The 21,552-nt window shown below is 36.1% G+C and overlaps 1 long non-coding RNA gene across 2 annotated transcripts in view; it reads right to left on the reverse strand.

Annotated features, from left to right (window-relative positions):
* LOC110133103 (uncharacterized) overlaps positions 1–21,552 on the reverse strand; it is a 243,503-nt gene that overhangs the window by 69,277 nt on the left and 152,674 nt on the right. The window contains exon 3 of one of the 2 annotated variants that reach the window (XR_011482513.1): positions 6,672–6,773. The exons of the other annotated variant lie outside the window; for it this stretch is intronic. This is a non-coding gene — a long non-coding RNA (uncharacterized lncRNA). Of the gene's footprint in view, positions 1–6,671; positions 6,774–21,552 lie in introns of those variants that run through there. 2 annotated transcript variants of the gene reach the window in all.

A 21,552-nucleotide genomic window follows, 5' to 3' on the forward strand; every position in this document is an offset into this window, starting at 1 on the left:
AAGTGAATGAATGAACGAGTAGATTAGAATTGAGTTGAACTGAATAAAATATGTGAATGAATGTTGTTGCTAAGGCTTATATCTGCCTAAATTTGAAGCATATATAGTTATTAACGTAATTTAAAATTTCTGAAGAATTAAAAAGCTTTCTTCATTATTTTATAGTCTATTACATGTTTTATCATTTAAAAATTATGCTTTACTTTATGCTTACTTTAATCACTTTACATTTGTTTTTTATTTTAAACTATAACCATCTTAGCCACAAGTTTCTTTACAATTCATCTAAGGCTTCCTTGAAGTTCATAGGCCAGGGTCTTACACATAATAGAATTTACTATACACAGCATTAACTTGCTTCTCTAAATTCTGGAGTTTTATTCTGCCTAGTGAAACTTAAGCATTTGTCTGATTTATTTTCACTGAGTGATATAACATAGCTAACTTGACTTTTACTTTTATTTTTGGATTTATTTTCATCATAAGACCTTTATAAAGAATGTATTAATTTCTGATCTTTTTTTTTTTTTTGGCTTGGTTTTTCTTAGTTATTATGCCTTGATTTCTTTTTTGCATTTATTTTTTCAGGATTTAATTATTATCAAGCTTAAGGACTTAAGTGTACATTTTCTATGAGTGCCTCAGGAAGTTTTTTAAACATGGTGGAGTGGAGCACTATTTAAAGGAAAGTATACTATTTTGATCAGCTTTCCATATTTAATTTACATTTCTGAAGTTGGCTTTTTTTTTTAACAGTTTACATGTTAAATCAAAATATGTAATTATACATACAATTGGCATCTTAGAAATTTTGCCTTTGAAATGGAAGTGTTCTGATCTTTATTATTCTTGGGTTTTCCCTCAAGTTTAATGCTAAACTTATTGTTTTATCCTACTATTTTCTTTTAACTTATTTTCTCCTTTAATTTAGTCCAGCATTTGTCAATACTTTTCAGGACCTCTTTACATTCTTAAAAAGTATTGATGATCCCAAAGATCTTTTGTTTGTGTGGGTTATATCTATCCATATTTATAATATTAGAAATTAAAACAGAAATACTAAAATATTTATTCAGTCACTTAAAGTAACAATAAACTCTTCATATGCTAACATAATGTAATAAAATAAGTCATTTTCCAAAACAGAAAAAAAATAGTGAAAAGAATAGCATTGTTTTACATATTTGCAAATCTCTTAATAGAAAAGACCTGTTTCAAGAAACTAGCCTGGTGGCTGGTTAACAGGAGTGAGAGGATGGGGCTGACTGGAGATATTAATCCAGGAGTACAAACTTCCAGTTATAGATCAGTAAGTTCTGGGGATCTAATATACAGCATAGTGCTCATAGTTAATAACACTGAATTACATACTTGAAAGTTGCTAAGAGAGTAGATCTTAAATATTCCCACCACAAAAAAGAAATGGTAATTATGTGACATGATGCAGGTATTAGCTAATCTTATGGTGATAATCATTTTGCAATGTATAAGTGTACCAAATCAACATGCTGTACACCTTAAATTCACCCAGTGTTATATAGCCACATCATCTCAATAAAGCTGGAACTTTTTAAAGTTTTTAAGTAAGTAATGTATAAATATAAAAAGAGAACAGCTCTTTCAAGTCATGCTGAAAGTTCAAGTAAAATTAGGAGTAAGGACTGATCACTGAACTGAACAATGTGATCCTGGATCACACTGGTGACTCCTCACTGCTTCACTCATCTGAGAAATTAAATTTTTAGTTAGACATCTCAAAAATACAAGACAGCTTCTATTCTAACATAATCCACACGCCATATTAATCTTAATGGTGGTCTGTCCTTGCTGCTGTTATTGTTCAGTCACTCGGACACGTCCGACTCTTTGTGGCTCCATGGACTGCAGCACATCAGGCTTCCCTGTCCCTCACAATCTCCAGGAGTTTGCCCAAGTTCATGCTTATTGCATTGGTGATGCTGTCCAGCCATCTCGTCCTCTGACGCCCTCTTCTCCTTCTGCCCTCACTCATTCCCAGCATCAGGGACTTTTCCAATGAGTCATCTCTTCACATCAGATGACCAAAATACTGGAGCTTCAGCTTCAGCATCAGTCCTTCCAGTGAATATTCAGGGGTTGATCTCCCTTAAGATTGATTGGTTTGATCTTGCTGTCCAACAGACTTTCAGGAGTCTTTTCCAGCACCACAGTTTGAAGGCATCAATTCTTTGGCATTCTGCCTTCTTTATGGTCCAGCTCTCACAACCAAACCATGACCACTGGGAAGACCATAGCCTTGACATATATGGACCTTTCTTGGCAGAGTAATGCCTCTGCTTTTCAATACACTGTCTAGGTTTGTCATAGCTTTCCTGCCAAGAAGCAATCATCTTCTGATTTCATGGCTGCAGTCACCATCTGCAGTGATTTTGACTTTCAGGTTATTTGAACTTATGAAAGATTTTTTTACAGTTAATCATAAAATAGAATTAAAGATTACATTAAACATTTGTTGAAGTGCAGAATATATCTATAAATAACTTTTTAAGTACTGAACTGATACATTTTTTAAAATAAACAAATATAAGAGAAATTTTAAAGCAATTTTCATTATCATGGATACACCATCAAGGAAACTTTTCAATAATGCACCAATAAGGTAAATTTACCTATTTACCTTATTAATTTACCAATACACTGAAATAATCAAAAGCAAATCAAGGTCATAAAATATGAAATACCTTTTTATGTAATTATTTTCCATTACTATATTATTTCTTGATTATTTTACTTATAAAATTATTTATACACCCTATATATGTACCTAGAAAGATGTCCACAATATGTATGCGTGTGTGCTTAGTCGCTCTGTTGTGTCTGACTCTTTGCGATCCCATGAACTGTAGCCCGCCAGGCTCCTCTGTCCATGGGGATTCTCCAGGCAAGAATACTGGAGTGGCTTGCCATGCCCTCCTCCAGGGGATCTTTCCAACCCAGGTATCAAACCCAGGTCTCCTGCATTGCAGGAGGATTCTTTACCATCTGAGGCACCAGGGAACCCCACAAATACTGGAGCAAGTAGCATATCCCATCTCCAGGGGAACTTCCTGACCCAGTTGAGCAAAACAAAAAAAAAAGTAGTTTATATAATATTGTGATTAGTATTATTTCATTCAGGATTTTTAGCAATCTACGTAAATTATGTTTTCAAATATATGGGAAGAAACTGGGAAAATATATGCCAAATTATTGACATTATTTATTGCCCTAGTAAGGGGTTAAAAGAAAGGATTGTGTTTTATATAGTTTCATGTTGTTTGGGATTTGCCACTATAAATACTAACTTCTATCTCTTTAAAATATATTAGATTGTCAGAAACAAAGTTTCTTCTTTCACTGTGGCAAAATATTTGTATTAGTATATATAATGTCTATAAATTAGATTACATATACCTCTTATATATTAAAATATATATTAACAAATATTCCTGTTTTAGTAACAAGAGGGTTTTTTAACAAATTAGAATCAGAATTTTAGGACTTCCATTATCTAGATTTTTAAGTAATCACAGTTGCATAGGTGTAAAATCTACAAGACAGCAAATCAAGAATGACTGCTAGAGATAGCCTGCATATTTCTCTTAATATAAAATCCTATTATGAAATAATACTTTGTGGGTCTCTGAAAATTGAAAAATCTCTGGTTGTAATTATTAAGTTTTTTAAGTTTTTTTAGTCAATTGCATTTTCTAGATATCTTATTGGATTGAGGTAAACCAAGATTTCATTCTGCTGTCTTTAGTTCTGTGTGCCTATTTTCTAATATGCTGCCACATGGATAAAGAAGAAAGAAAGAGACTTTATGTCTAGAGCCAGTTTGTTCTAAAAATGAGCCCAGTTTTCACAAATATACACAAAGTACCTCAAATTTCCAATGACTCACCAAACATCCAAATACATTTATTACATGTTTTGTAATAATACAACTTTCTTCTTTACTATCCTATATAAGATGGACAGAGAGGTTTGGCATGCTGCAGTCCATGGGGTTGCAAAGAGTGGGACACCACTGAGCGACAGAACTGAACTGAACTGATAAGAGACTATTTTCTCAACCTCTTTGGTTTACCTTGAAAAAATTGTGTAAAAAGCAAAGTGAAATGGCTAGCAGGTCATGCTCACCAAGACAAAGCAGCATGTCACAGAAAAGTGTTAACCTGCAAAACATGAGTCTGCATCCCCTCAACTTGTGAGAATAGTCCAAGTGTCTGATGCAAGAAATCTAGCAGGCAGCAAGAATCCCATCCCAATTAGAAATATAGCAGAGAAAAAAGCATGCAATTGGCTGAAACTACCCACTCCAGTGCTCTTGCTTGGAGAATCCAGGGACAGGTGAGCCTGGTGGGCTGCCGTCTATGGGGTCACACAGAGTCGGACACGACTGAAGTGACTTAGCAGCAGCAGCAGCACCCATCTTTTCAGGGAGGAATTTCTTTGAATTCCAACCAAGACAGCTCTGTCTTGTAGACTGGGGGTGACTTTGAGGGATGGGCTCATGGGAGTATTACTAATCCTCTAACTCACAATAGCAAACCTCAATGGTCTAGCCTTCCATACTATACGGCTCTGACTCAGACATGGTAAATATACTTATTGGGCTTTAGCTAATCAAAATAAGTTTGCGGTAGCAATTTTACTGAAATTCTAACTAACTGAAAGCAAAAGGAAATCGTAATTTGCAAGTTTCCTTATCTACTAACTAGGAACCAATGCCAATTTAGATTTGTCAGAGTGCTCAGTACACTCTGATTTGATTATGCTTCACAACGCCAAATAAAAAGACATCTTTTAATTCACGTAAGTAATATTGTTGACACACACAGATTCCACTGAAAAAAAGCAAGGTAATTTTCCTTTTTTCTTCATATTTAAATCAGTAATTATTTACTAAATACGTATGATATACAGAATACTCTGATAACCATTCAATTTAAGCTAAGGATAGGAAGTATTTATTCTTTTCCATCGTACCTTCAAAATATTTTTATCATAAGTATCTTTGATTGCTTTTTCCAAAACATTGCTCCTCTTGCAATAGTCTTGTATAAAAAATATATGCTTTTCTTATAAATGATCCAAAGAAAACCTATATCTTTACCTTTCTCCTAGGGTAAAGATAGGAGGCAGGGAAATGCCAATTTATTTTCCTTTTATGGGGAAGATACACTCCTCCTATTCTGGAGATATTCATTCACACTATTTCCTAGGTGGTAAAACTCTGATTTTAAATATTTGACCATGTCAAAGTCAGAAACAAATTTACTAAATGGCAGCTTGCTGTCTGTTTCTTTATCAAAGTGTGTCAGCAAGAGTTCCATCAAAAAAACAGCTAGGAAAAGCAGAAGCTGCTCTAGATACTCCAATGAAACAGGTAATTCTTAGAAAAATGGCTCAGAGGCAACTGTAAAATCTCCTAACTAGAGAAGTCCACTTCCTGCTGCTGCCAGAGGAAGGGCAACATGGCACCGACTTCTCTTTGACCTTGCAGACCTGACACGAATGAATCTCTTGGCAGAATCGCAGAACATGGCTGTCAGGGACTCTGGGAACGTAATTGCTAAGTGTCCTGCTGTCTCCATACAAGGGAGAAGGGAAACAAAGCCGGGGAAGTGATGCTAAATTGCCAACCCGTGATATGTAGGCGGGAGACAGGACCGAGGCAATGTCTCTCCCGGAGGTAACGTCCAAAGAGATTCAAGCTGTGATTTAACAACTCAGTTTACAATTACTGAGGTGAGTAATAGTTATAATCTACCCTTAATTATCCATTTAGGGAATTTTGTTCTTTGACCCTCCAATTTTTATTTCCTTGGCCACTTGGATAGGAAATTTAACCTAAATACTTTCTAAATACTAATTTCAATGATCTAACAGATAAAAACCATAAATTCCCATATACCTGCATCTACATTACTACACATCTATTGAGAATGTACTAGGTACAAGGTATGTGCTGGAAGAAACTCTTTCAGATGCAAAGATGGCCCCTGCCTTTCAAGTGTTCACAATTAGTGGGGAAAAAAAGAAAAACATAATCAATATAACTCAAGGCAGATTGTGTGCAACTAACAAGGGGCAGAGGAAGAGTTAGAGCAGGAAAGATTCTTATGAAGTAATAATGAGGAACTGAAGAAAGCCATGGGGAACAAATGCTTTTGAGGTGTAAGTACTCTGACAGATGGAATCGGAGACTTGCTAACGTTAAACTAGCAACAGATACCACAAACTCAGATGCCCCGAGGAGCCAGCAATAATGGAAATGAAGCAGCTCATGCGGAGGCTGTGGCCAGAAAACGCATGCACAAGTCACCTAAAGGAGTCGTCCCGGGTGAGAATGTCGGCCCAGTGTTATCAGAGTTTTCAATTGTACAACTGAAGTGAAAACTCATATTCTAAAGTAAAACTCCAATTTTAAAATGTTAACAGCTAACTAAAACAAAAATAAAAAATCTAAAGCCTTGTGCAAGTCAAATATAACACATCTACAGCCTATCTATGGCCCTATGGCTATCCATTTGCAACTTCTGGGTCAGATGCCCTCTACAACCCCATCCAAGGAATTCTTGTTTCAATCATGAACTTCTTTCTCATTGAAAAACATATGTTCATCTTTGAAAATTACTCACATCAAGCATTACCTCAGAAATTTTTCTTATATAAATTTTCTTCCTATAAATTGTGTATCTTTAATTTTCTTCACAAATCATTGTAGAGCTCTTTCATTTGCAAGGGTCCTAGAGCGACGTGTAGAAGTGACAAGAAAGGGAAGACAGAAAGCAGATAATTAGAAATGCAGATACTGTAGACATTTACCAGTGTAACTAATATTTATCAATCTCTGAGGATAAAAGACTTGTGATTTTATTTTCACTAGCTAGCTAGTGTTAGTTAGCTAACTAAATAACTAACTCACTCACTCATTGAGACCCCCATGGACTGTAGCCGGCCAGGTTCCTCTGTCCATGGGATTCTCCAGGCCAGAATACTGGAGTGGGCTGCCATGCCCTCCTCCAGGGGATCTTCCTGACCACGGATCAAATCCATGTCTCTTATGTCTCCTTCATTGGCAGGCGGATTCTTTACCACTTGCGCCACCTGGGTTGCCCCTTAGTAGAGGTATAACCTGCTAATATATCCAATGAATACAGTTGTTTAAAATCCAGCCTATTGTAATATATAAAATATCCCTGTATATTTGTGGACATTCTTTATTTTTCTCAAAACTGATTATCAACTAATTTCCCCCCCAAACTGTGTGTTCATACCATCATACATAACAAGAAAAATGGTAGTGGCAACAGGGCACATGTCAGAAGTAAAATAGGGACTTCCCCCATGGCACAGTGGGTAAAATCCATCTACCAATGCAGGGGAAATGGGTTCAGTCCGTGGTCTGGGAGAATTTCACATGCTGCGGAGCAACTAAGCCCGCGGGTCACGACTACTGAGACTGCGCTCTGGAGCCCACAAGCCACGACTACCGAGATCATGTGCTAGAACTACTGAAGCCCACACACCTAGAGCCTGTGCTCCACAAGAGAAGCAACCAGAAAGAGAAGACTGCGTACCACAAAGGAGAGTAGCCCGTTTGCAGCAACTAAAGAAAGCTGGTGCAAAGCAATGAAGACCCAGCACAGCCAAAATATATAAATAAATAAATAAAGGAAGGAAGGAAGTAAAATAAATGCCTAAAAAGTAGCCTTGGTGCTGTCTTGCTTTGCAAGCAGTTTTAAACTGAGTTGAACGCTGTACCAGTGAAAAAGAGAAAAAAATTGGCAAGAAATTAAACAAAAGCAGCAAATAATATCACAAGCCATTAAAGTTTCTACTTTCAATCAAACAGGCCAATGTTAATATTGAAATATCCAAGTTACTACTTCTGATTCACATGTCTTCTTTGTGTGATCTGCCACACATGGGGGAAGTTGCCTTTATCTGAGTTTCAAGGTGGGATGGAACTCCTCAGGAGAACCTCTTTTAATATTGTCATTACGCATTCAGAAAACATTTCAAACTAGAAACTTGGGTAGATATTTGAATTGAGCTTTTTCCAACAGTGGTGCTTTTTCAATAACACAGTAGAGTACCTAATGGAACATAATGAAAAAGATCAACAATAAAATCACCAATTTCAGAAAAAGAAAAAAACCACCCGACAACATTCTCTTTTCTTATGAGTTACCGCTTCACAGAACAAGCACTATAGAGTGTAGGTAAGCATACATACTTCCAGCTTCAGAGCAAAGAATAAAAATCTAAAAAGGTAAAAATGAAAATGTGTACTGTTCTGCTGCAATGTGGCTGAGAGTTATAAAGGTCCTATGAACAATATTGAGTTTGTGATGGCACAATCACATCACAAAAGATTTACCTTCACTCTGCAAACTCAATATAGGCAATAACAGTCTATTATAAGCAGAGCAATACAACATCAAAGGAATGTTTAAAAGAACCAGACAGAACCTTTAAATCAACACAATTGAGTTATCTTCCCCCAAAGGAAGTACCATGAGAGAGTGCATAGCATGGTTTTTCAAGAGGTATTACTAATTTACTGTAAGTTATATTTAATACACTTTTAAAATGTGGTTTGTAATCTTTCTCCACTTTTTAGAAGACAGAACAATAAATTAAAAAAGAAACAGTCCCCAAAGAGCAAGAGACTTGGAGGAAAAAAATGATAATAATTTTATTCTTTGGGTTTAGCATTTCAAATAATTTTTCCACAGCTGAAAAGGTTGTATTGGATCTTTTCTTTCTCAATTTCAATAAGATTCTTTAACAATGGATCTAGAGGAATAATAGTAAACTTTTACAATTTATATTTATAAAATTAATTAATATTCAAATTCTGTTAAAATAGCAACATTCATCATAACATTTTCAAAAATAATAAGACATTCTCTTTAACACCATCAATAAAGAAGTAAGCAATTGTATTTTGCCTTATGACTGAGATGAATATTAGAGAGGCTGTGTTTCTTATCCAAGTCATGTCAAAAATGGTAGTAGAATTTATTGTAAAGTAGTACTGTTCATTGTCAGTTCTTAGGTATTTTCTCAGCATTTTACTATTTCCAATGCATTTCTTAATTTATATAAGTGTGTTTCATGTAATATTAAAAAGTATTGATATGAAATATTACTTTTCTATGCATAAAAAGATTTTAATTTTCTACAAGCATAGCACAGGTTTTGTTGTTATAAACTTTAGTCTAAATCCATATACTCATGTTTCCCATAAAGATAAAGGGAATACTTGAGTATTACCAAAACTTCTCATCATCTATTAACATCTGATATTTGCACACATAAAGTCATAAACTTCTATATGATGCTAATAGAACTGTTTCTCCAATTCTTTCAAAAGTCTTTTTGCCTTTTGTTTAATATTTTTGTTTTGGCTTAAGTTATCCTGGTTCATACCAGAGACATATATGTAAAAAGGCTTTAAATTCGAGATAATTTGTATCTATAATGGCTTTTCAGTAAGTGAATTTTTAGTACTAAAAACACACCCACAGCAGGTGCACGAAACTGCCTGTAACACATGGCATATGGGAACGTACAAGGGTTTATCCCTTTTGATATAGAATGGTTTTATTGGCATCATACTGTATGAGTTTATAATAAATCAGATAGTATATGGATTTACACTTAAGTGTCTGATGTTTTAAAATATTTAATTCATGTTTATAATGCTTTTAATTTTATAACCAGCTTCCTAAATTTTTCAATTGAGCTTTATGTCAAAACCATTTCATTTGAAATTGCCTATTACCAGATAATCTTTTTCAGATATTTGAGTTGTATTCCTCTTTTTCTTTTTTGAAGCATGTTCTTTTTTAAAGTCCATTCAACTTTTTCATACTAAGATTGTGAATTCAGATGCAAAATTCTGAGCCATACTTGTCACATTCTTGCCTGGGTAGTAGCAAGTAATTTCATCAGTTATTACATACCCTTGGTGAGTCTTTTTTGGTGAGTTTTTTTTTTTTTTTTTGAGTTCCATTATTTGAAACAATGGCTGTGAATGTAATAGAATTTTCATATTTTATATTGATGTGATTGGGATAAGTGTTCCCAACATGTGTTGGTAGGTTTAGCTTGTTAGCTTGTTCACAATTATCAGACCTGCTCCATTCAACTCATAACTAGGAATTCACATTTTCTCCCATCTATTCAACTAATTCTCTCACTAAGATCCAATGTCCAACAAGAAGCTTCATGTCATATGCAGTTCCTATGCTGTGAAAACAACCACACTGATATTTGTTCACTGTCTGACGTAAGCACAGTGGTTAAAAGAATACATACTCTGGAGTCAAACCTGACTTTGAAATTCTGCTCAACTACTTAATAGCTATGTGACTGTGCCTCGTTTCTCTTCTATAATCAGAGATAACAATAATATTTATAGGTTTCTATAATGATTAATCAGTTTTTTCTTATAAAATGCCTAGCATTATGGCATATATTAATAGTATGCCCTCATGAGATGTTAGCTATTCTTATTGAAAAAGTATGCTCAGAAAAGCTCTGACACCTTTCAATTCATGTTATGAGTCTCATAAAGTTTACCCAACCATGGAGCCTACTGGCTGTGATAAAACAAAATAAGAATGTTGACTCTTGTGCAGAGATTATAGAACCAACACCTGTTGCCTAACAGTAGTGGGACTCATACCAAATATCAATGAATGAGTAACCACCCTAAACAGCTATCACAGTCATAAGGCAGTTGGTTCTATAGTCTAGACCTGTTTAAGAATTGAACCAAGTCACCTGCTGACTATAACAGCCATTTAGAGAAGTGATATAAAATTTAATGTTAGTGATTATCTCTTATGATATAACATCATGTATATATTGCCTTCCAAGTCTTGCTTAAAGGACATTTTAGAATTGATACTTGTGAGTGTTTCAGCAATAGGAATGAAGCACCATCCATTTTTTCTAAATCATGGCCTATAAAAAAACTGCAATTCAATGACATCTAACTCATCAGCATTTTTAATTAAGGTAGAGAGGAGTATATGACTATTGTCAGAAACAGACAATTCATAGCTGTTGGCTTAATAGAAATTTTCTAAAAATAGACCATATTTTTTACCAGTGAAGCGTGAAATAAAAATTTACAACAAATGTTTTATTAAAGTTTATTAATTTTCTTCCAACATTGGTTATTAATCGACCAGCTTTATGCTCGGATTTTATCTGGGACCATTTCTTTTGCTCGACTGGTGTGTCCCTTTTTGTCCTTGACTACTTTCTATAAAGTAGCAAAAGTAGCTCATCCTTTCACTATTCCTTGCTCGACTGCCATAACTATGTTAGAAAATATTCTTCTTTCCTTCCTAAGACAATCCTGTGAGTGGCACTGAAATAGTTAAAGTTAACACTATTTTGGTAGGTACATTCATAGTTCATTTAATATATATTCATTTCTTTTCATTTGTGATTATACGTATTTGTTTGAGCTTACTCTTATTTTCCTTTGAATTCCCTCTAGGCAGAATTTATATTTTCTACTTTTTTCTCCAATTTCCTCTGTACTTGGTACAGTGCTCTTCAAATCACTTAACTATGGCATATAGTATGTACACAAGAACATCACAAAGGATAGGTTTGTTTAGGATCCATTCAAAGATCAAGATGTCTTTAATGATCTGAATGGTTCAGTCTTCATTTTATTATTTTTTTAAATTTTAAGAGAGATCAAAATCTTATGATTGGCATATTTTCAGATATTGCACAGCAAATATGAATAAGTAAATCAATGAATGAATGCATGAGGACAGAGAGGAGAGTTCCAGGGTCTTTACATAAATCACAGCCAATTAATGCAAAGTAAGAATTTCTAGTCATTAGAAATGTTCTTTGTGGCCTTTTCAAATACAAAACAAAATGTAAGTATTACTTGATGTCTCAATGGTAATTGATAGGCAGGGTGAGGTTCCCATGTACACCTAGTCTAGTTATTAAGGGGACTTACTAAGTTTTTCAAATTAAAAACCTTTGATATCTTAATCATATTTCTTCTAAAACTTATGCAATTTTGAGTTATTTCTTAGATATGTATTTCTCACTAACGGTTAGTGCAACTATATAGTTTTTAGTTAAGATTACCCTTGATTCGTGGGCTAATTTGAGAAGGTTCGCCAAATAAATCCTAATAGGGATAAAAGGCCAAGCACAGGTCACCTCATCTTCTAGACCCTTTTTATGATACAGTATATTATGTGCCCTGATTTTTTTTTCCAGTGGCGTATAATGCACCAGATAACCCAACTACTGATTATGGAAACAGAAAACCTGTCCCCATGGTAGAAGGCTAAATAAGTGTACGGGAGGGTGACTATGGGTACGAATATTCAGTTATGGTTTTATGAGTGTGTGTCTGTGGTATTTTAATTTAAATCATCAACTTTGCATTGTGATTGTAGAGCAAGTTTTTCATTGTTCTTTGTACATCCATGCTACAGTGTCTACAAAATAACATAAAATCTGTGTCTATGTGGTTTTAGTAATTGAAGGTGGCATTTATAATTTTGTTGCAATATGAATTAGTATGAGCTTATTGAAACAGTCAGTATTAACACAATTCAAGGCATTGCCATAGCTCCGGTATAGAAACTCAGGTTTATTACTCGAGGTTGAAAGTCCCTTTATTTAAAATTCTCCTTAATAAAACCTTCAAGTTGAATATAAGCCAATTACCCTGAGGAAGCTACTGAAATATCCTTTCAAAGAAAATCGACCAAAAAAAAAAAACCCAAAAAAAAAGAAAATCTGAAAAAAGACCACTGAAGCAGCCTTTTTGAGAATCAAATTAAGAAATTTGGCCAGAAAAAAAGGCACTGTGTATTTGAAAGTCAAACTGGACCTAAGGAGTTGGTAAAATAACGCTGAAAGGACCCTGTTTACCCTCCGTGCATTTGCAGCACTACAGGATGGGCTCCAGGAGTCCTGCCTTGCTGATACACCACTCCCGTGACCCATACAAGGCAGAGAGGCCTGTGACAAGGGTGTCATCATTTCTAAATGTGGTCATGTTTCTGTAAACTAGCCATTAATGGGTATTACCATAAAACAAATCAGTAAGTTCACAATATTATTTGAAAACCAAGCTTCCTGGTAGTGGTTATACCACAGCAATAAAATAAACCTAGGATATTTGAGCTGAATGGGCTTCCGGGGTAGCTCAGCTAGTAAAGAATCCACCTGCAATGCAGGAAACCCCAGTTCAATTCCTGGGGTGGGGAAGATCCCCTGCAGAAGGGACAGGGTACCCACTCCAGTAATCTTGGGCTTCCCTGGTGGTTCAGATGGTAAAGAATCTGCCTGCAACGTGAGACACCTGCGTTTGATCCCTGGGTCAGGAAAATCCCCTAGAGGAGGGCATGGCAACCTACTCCAGGATTCTTGCCTGCAGAATCTCCAAGGACAGAGGAGCCTGGCAGACTACAGTCCATGTAGTTGCAAAGAGTCAGACACAACTGAGCGACTAAGCACCATACACAACACAGAGCTGAATACTTCCTCTTATATTGCTTTATGAAGTTCTAAACAAAATAAGCAAAAAGCATGCTAGATAAGGTGTACATTTATTTGTTTCAATATTTTTAAATGTAAGCTTTATGTCTTTTCTGAACATGCAGAATTCAACTTGAAATGATTTAATGATATCACAGCTCAACTAAGTAAAATCTCAAGATATTTTTCATCTTATAAGTCTATTAAAAATAGCCCTCTATCCTGTAATATGGAAAAGGATATGAAAAATATTTGTGTATATATACATGCATATGTGTGTGTGTATCTATCTATCTATCTATCTATATATATATATCTCAATCACTTTGCTGTACACTAGAAACTAATACAATGTTGTAAGTCAACTATACTTAAAACAAAATATCCCTCTTGGTATACCCAGTACCTAGATCTTGGTCTCTAATACCATTCTGGAATCAAGGTATCCAAAGGAATCAAGACTTCTTAGAGAAATGGCTGAGTTCAGAGCTGGCACAGGGTATACAAGATGAGCTAGAACATCTTGTTAGGCCAGAAGTAAGGAAGTGCTAAAAATAAATAAATAACGGAGTACATTACAAAGACTAGGGAGATTGCTTGAAGGTATTCCACTGGTCAAATCAAGAACAACTTGAACACAAAATAATTAAGTATACTAATGAATTATAAGCAATTCAAAAATTTGAAATCAAGATTCATATCAATTATAAATAGATAAATAAGCAAAGACAGGAGAAGGGAGTATGCTAGATTACATTAAAATGTTAAATGCCAACTGGCAAATAAGAAGGGAGTGCAAGAGATAGAAAATCAGCATTATGTAATCATCACAGTAAAGACTAGATCAGGCAAGAATCATCAATGAACAATATATATGGGGAGAAATTATGATGAACGGCATTTTATTTGCACCATCTTTAAGGGTCTTTGGAGAATTGCATGGCAAACCACTCCAGTATTCTTGCCTGGAGGTTCCTTTGGACAGAGGAGCCTGGTGGGCTGCAGTCCATGAGGTTGCAAAGCATCTGACACAACTAAAGTGACTTGGCATGCATGCACAAAGGGTCTTAGCATAGATCGCTTATTAGTTCCAATGGGAAAATGACAATTATACAGTGGAGAAATTAGACAATACATTGATTGGGTTATGAATATTAACATCACCAATGAGGAGTATATAGGCATCACATGCCTTCAGATGAGGTACCCTGAGAAGGCCATAATGTCACCCAGGTAGCATTCTGGCAAAGAGACTTAGAAAATATAAGCAGCATAAGTTAATGTTAGATAATTCCAAATGAGGAACACTCTTTAAAAATAAAATCTTTTTTTTAATGGGAGATTATAGTCTTCAAAATGTCAATAGCATAAAATCACAAAGTAAGGTAATGGAAATGTTCTGGATTTTAAAAGACTACAGAAGACTGCAAATCAAAACTACAGTGAAATACCACCTCACACCAGTCAGAATGGCCAGCATCATAAAAATTTTACAAACAATAAGTGCTGGAAAGGATGTGGAGAAAACAGAACCCTCCTACACTGTTGGTGGGAAGGCAAACTGGTATAGCCAATATGGAGAAGAATATAGAGTATTCTGAAAAAAAATGAAAACAGAGCTACCATCTGATCCAGCAATCCCATTTCTGGGTATATATACAAAGAAAAACATGGTTCAAAAGGATATGTGCACCCCAATGTTCACTGCAGTGTTGTCTACAATAGCCAAAATGTGGAAGCAAACTAAATGTTCACTGACAGATGAATGGATTAAGATGTGGTACATATATACAATGGAATATTACTAGGCCATTAAAAAAGAATGAAATAATACCCTTTGTTTAACAACATGGATGGACCTGGAGATTATCATAAAAAGTGAAGTAAGTCAGAGAAAGACAAATATCAGATTATACTGTTTATATGTGGAATCTAAAAAAATGATACAAATGAACTTATTTATAAAGCACAAATGGACCCAGAGAACAAACATGGTTACCAGGGAGGTCAGGGCAGGGGTGGATAGATTGGGAGTTTGGGACTGACATATACATGCTGCTATATTTTAAATAGATAGCCAACAAAAACCTATTGTATAGCACAGGGAATGCTGCTCAATATTTTGCAATAACCTAATTGGTTTTAAATAATATCCTTTACAATTCAAAAGAATTTGAAAAAGAACAGATATATATATATCTGTGTAACTGAGTCACTTTGCTATTCACCTGACACTGGCACAACACAGTTAATTAACTATGTTCTAACATAAGGCAAAAATAAAGAAAAGATTATAGAAATGTTCTGGATTTTAAAAGACTGCAAAGACATGAGAACTAAACATAATACCACATCCTAGAGTGGACCCTCAACTGTAGAGGGAAAAGGTATTGTATTCTAATTTCAGTTCCTAATACTGAAATTGAAGAATGGTATATATGATAAAGGTATTCTATCAGTCTTAAATTTACTGAAGTTGTTAACTGAACTGTGGCTATGTAAGATAATATGTCTATTCTTAAGAAATATCCACAGAAATATAAGCAATAAAGGACCATGATGTGTGTGTGTATATATATATATATATATATATATATATATATATATGTATACATATATATATGTATATTTATATATAAAACTCACCCTGTGGTTCAGAATTTATGTGTATGCAAGCTGGATTTAGAAAAGGCAGAGGAACCGGAGATCAAATTGCCAACATCCATTGGATCATAGAAAAAGCAAGAGAATTCCAGAAAAACATCTATTGCATTGACTATACCAAAGCCCTTGATTGTGTGGATCATAACAAACTGTGGAAAATTCTTAAAGACATGGGAATACTAGACCATCTTACCTGCCTCCTGAGAAATCTGTATGCAGGTCAAGGAGCAGCAGTTAGAACCAGACATGGAACAACAGACTGGTTCCAAATTGGGAAAGGAGTACATCAAGGCTGCATATTGTCACGCTGCTTATTTAACTTACATGCAGAGTACATCAGGAGAAATGCTGGGCTGGAAGAAGCGCCAGCTGGAATCAAGATTGCCGGGAGAATTATCAATAACCTCTTTAGGCAGATGACACCACTCTTATGGCAGAAAGCGAAGAGGAATTAAAGAGCCTCCTAATGAAAGTGAGAGAAGAGTGAAAAAGGTTTAAAACTCAACATTCAAAAAACTAAGATCATGGCATTTGGTCCCATCACTTCATGGCAAATAGATGGGGAAACAATGGAAACAGTGACAGGGTTTATTTTCTTGGGCTCCAAAGTCACTGCAGATGGTGACTGCAGCCATGAAATTAAAAGACACTTGCTCCTTGGAAGAAAAGCTATGGCCAACCTAGACAGCATATTAGAAAGCAGAGACATTACTTTATCAACAAAAGGCCATCTAGTCAAAGCTGTGGTTTTTTCCAGTAGTCATGTATGGATGTGAGAGTTGGACTATAAAGAGTGCCAAAGAATTGATGCTTTTGAACTGTGATGTTGGAGAAGGCTGTTGAGAGTCCCTTGGACTGAAGGAGACCAAACCAGTCAATCCTAAAGGAGATCAGTCCTGAATATCCTTTGGAAGGACTGATGTTAAAGCTGAAGCTCCAATACTTTGGCCACCTCATGGGAAGAACTGACTCACTGGAAAAGACCTTGATGCTGGGAAAGATTGAAGGCAGGAGGAGAAGGGGATGACAGAGGATGATATGGTTGGATGGCATCACCGACTCAATGGACATGAGTTTGAGCAAGTTCCAGGAATTGGTGATGGACAGAGAAGCCTGGCGTGCTACAGTCCATGGGGTCACAAAGAGTAGGACATGACTGAGTGACTGTACTGAACATGCAGAAACAGGCTGAGAGAGAACTTGAACTAGTGATTAATCAAATGAGGTCAAATAACTGTAATAAATGTATCTTTGTAACAAAGTATCAGGATGTTATTTGAACTAGGCTTTTTCTTGAATCTTTTGAAAGATTGAAATTATTTCCAAAGAGAAAGTTAAAAATAAGAAACCAGCTCTGCTGAAGCAGCATATACAAGAAGAAAAACACTGCTGTTTCCCACTGGCAAATTTATTCCAGCATGTAATGAAGTATGCTTAAAGCTATTATGCAGAAAACTAGGAATTAGTGTGTGCCCACATCACAGGTGAACTTGATTCCGATTAATGCAGTAGGCAGCCTTGGTAGTTAACTAAACTGCCTTCAAATCAAAGGCAGTGTAGTGCAGGTCATAGGATTGGGTTAACTGTAAAAAGCCTTGTTCCTAAGTCCCTGGGTGATACCTGACACACTCAGGCACTAACTCTGTAGGCCTGGGTACAGAAGATAAGCAAAAAGTCACACAGTGGTTCCTTTGCATTTGTCCCAGCAGCCAAGTTTAAAAGGACAAACAGGCTGTCCTGCAAGGAAGGTTAGATGCTTAAATGTCAGAGAAGCCTTGTTAGGACCTATCTGTATGCACAGAAACTATCATGTGTTCCGAAAAGAAGAGAGTACATTTCATGAAGGGAAATGAGAATAAAAGACTGTATCCTGTTTTACCGTTCCCAGAAGACCCAGAAAAAAATCTCTTAACAATTTAGATGTTGTCAACTTTACTGACCTATGTATTGTGTCAGTCTCAAAACCAAGGGAAAACATACAAAATATTTACATATTTCTCATCCGAGGGCACAAAAGGGAAGCCAAAAGGCATTAGTCTTCACTTTTAAAGGTGGCATCTACTTTCTGAAATTAATAAATTTCAGAACATCATTAAGACGTAAATCATGACTGATTCTTTGCCTTGTTCGCTCTCCACTACAGGCTCTTCTTATGAAAGGCTAGTGAAAGATTTATTCCTTTCAAAAACACATTAGCTACATAAAGCCTTCTCTTGTTTTTGCTCGCTGGGAGATAATTTTTTTATTTTTCTTTTTAGTTCATCTTCTTAAAGTTTATTTCCTATACAAATGGAATTATTTAGCTGAAATTACTTGTAAAATAAATTATTTATTATAAGTGATGAATAGTTGATTTTTAGTCCTTTTCTCAATAAATTGAGATTCTTTGGATGAGATTGATAAGCTGTTCAACTCAGGGGGAATTTAACAGGGAGAAGTTTTAAATAACTGAGAGTTGAAGTTGTCAGAAAGGGGGATGAGGAATACCGACACTGCAAGGAGGAGTTCTCTGACTGGCTTGGGTTGGGTGGCTCAGCACTGCAATCTTAGGTGCCCCTCTGCACCAATTCTGTATCAGTTTTGAAGTATTTCTCACTTTATAAAGCTGTTTGTTCAAAACAGAAGCCTTCTTTCTGTGTGTCATCTTCTGTTCTTTTATTTTATTAATGAGCAAGAAGATGGCAGTTTGGTTAATTCAAGAAGCAAATATAAATGGGAAGAAAAGTTAGGGTCTTAAATTACAATCCTCTGTGTTAAAAATGGGCTTCCCTGGTGGCACAGATTGTAAAGAATCTGCCTCCAACGCGGAAGACCCAGGTTCAATGCTTGGGTTAGGAAGATCCTTTAGAGAAGGAATGCAACCCACTCCAGTATTCTTGCCTGGAAAATCCCATGGACAGAGGAGCCTGGCGGGCTACTGTCCATAGGGTCACAAAAAGTTGGACACAACTGAGCAATTAATGCTTCTCTGTGGCTCAGGTGGTAAAGAATCCGCCTGCAATGCTGAATACTGGCTTCGATCCCTGAGTTGGGAAGATCCCCTAGAGAAGGGAAAGGCTACCCCCACTCCAGTATTCTGGCCTGGAGAATTTCATGGACTGTACAGTCCATAGCGTTGCAAAGAGTTGGGCACGACTGAGCGACTTTCACTTAAGACTAAAGGAGCAACTAACAACTATTAAAAATAGGTGGGGGGATTTTACCCTAGGGCAAGTCATTACACTTCTTTATACTTGTTTATTCTTATTTAAAACTTGTGAAACAGAAGGAATTAAATTGGTGAAAGAGATTAAAACTATTTACATGAGTTTCATTTAAATAGTAAGCACATCCTAAGGAATAAGATGGATCCCTGAGCCAGAACTCCCACCTCTGTTTCCCTGAGTGAGTTACTTTTCATTAAGTCCCAATTTCTTAGTTTGTAAAGTGGCAATAAAACAAGTACTTGTCTCATAACCTTCTCAGAAGACTAATTGAGATAATTAACAGGGCCTGATAAGTAGTAAGTGAAAACAGATACTAGTTACTGGTGTTTTCACCAAAGTTAAGAGCATTTTGTTGACCCTACAAAAGTCATGGCATTGGATCTGCTCACAACACTTGAACTGTCTTTTCAAGACCCCTTGTCCAATCGCTATGTCCTTATTTTTCCAAGGTGTGATTCTAGAGTCACTAATACCTTTGAGGATTATTAATTTACATGTCTGGTTCTTCCTACTGGGATAACAAACTCCTTCAGTGCAGAGATGATGCTTGTCTTGACTCTGGACCTTAGAACAAAGCCCAGCCTGCACTCAACTCAGAACCTGTTAACGTTTATTAGGCACTAACCAGTGCTTTTTTTTTTTTTTTTTTTTGTATGGTGTATTCTTGTGTATTCTCGCCACCTCTTCTTAGTATCTTCTGCTTCTGTTAGGTCCATACCATTTCTGTCCTTTATTGAGCCCATCTTTGCATGAAATGTTCCCTTGGTATCTTTAATTTTCTTGAAGAGATCTCTAGTCTTTCTCATTTATTGTTTTCCTCTATTTCTTTGTGCTGACTGTTGAGGAATGCTTTCTAATCTCTCCTTGCTATTCTTTGGAACACTGCATTCAAATGGGTGTATCTTTCCTTTGCTCCTTTGCCTTTAGCTTCTCTTCTTTTCTCAGCTCTCATCATGCAAAATGCCAGGCTGGATGATGCACAAGCTGGAATCAAGGTTGTCAGGAGAATTATCAGTAACCTCAGATAACGCAGATGACACCACCCTTATGGCAGAAAGCAAAGAAGAACTAAAGAGTCTCTTGATGAAAGTGAAAGAGGAGAATGAAAAAGTTGGCTTCAAACTCAACATTCAAAAACTAAGATCATGGCATTTGGTCCCATCACTTCATGGCAAATAGATGGGGAAACAATGGAAATAGTAAGAGATTTTATTTTGGGGGGCTCCAAAATCACTGCAGATGGTGACTGCAGCCATGAAATTAAAAGACGCTTGCTCCTTGGAAGAAAAGCTATGACCAACTTAGACAACATATTAAAAAGCAGAGACATTACTTTACCAACAAAGGTCCATCTAGTCAAAGCTATGGTTTTTCCAATAGTTGTGTATGGATGTGAGAGTTGGACTATAAAGAAAGTTGAGCGCCAAAGAATTGATGCTTTTGAAGTGTGCTGTTGGAAAAGACTCTTGAGAGTCCCTTGGACTGCAAGGAGATCCAACCTGTCAATCCTAGAGGAAATCAGTCGTGAATATTCATTGGAAAGACTGATTCTAAAGAGAAAACTCCAATACTTTGTCCACCTGATGCGAAGAACCAACTCATTGGAAAAGATCCCGATGCTGGGAAAGATTGAAGGCAGGAAGAGAAGGGAATGACAGAGAATGAGATGCTGGATGGCATCACTGAGAGGATTGACATGAGTTTGAGTAGGCTCCAGGAGTTGGCGATGGACAGGGAAGCCTGGTGTGCTGCATTCAATGGGGTCGCAAAGAGTCAGACATGACTGAGCGACTGAACTGAACTGAACTGAATCAGTGCTATGCCCTGCTGTAAGCATCTAACCTGTTATCTCAAATGTCAATATTATCTAATTCTACCTCTAGGAGGTAGAGAGTATTACAGTGCGATCTTAATTTATAGATGAGGAGACTGAGGTACTGAGAAGCTGAAAATTTGATGAAGGTCACACAGCAAAAGATGAATCTGGTGCTTTGATGCCAGCTATCTTTCCAGAGAGCCTGTATGGTTATCCATCTTGCATATTGCTTCATGGGGAATGTGTAATATGTATAAACACTTGGACATACCTCTTCTCTTCTTAAGCAAA

Source organism: Odocoileus virginianus, chromosome 21 (assembly GCF_023699985.2).
Source record: "Odocoileus virginianus isolate 20LAN1187 ecotype Illinois chromosome 21, Ovbor_1.2, whole genome shotgun sequence".
NCBI lineage: Eukaryota > Metazoa > Chordata > Mammalia > Artiodactyla > Cervidae > Odocoileus > Odocoileus virginianus.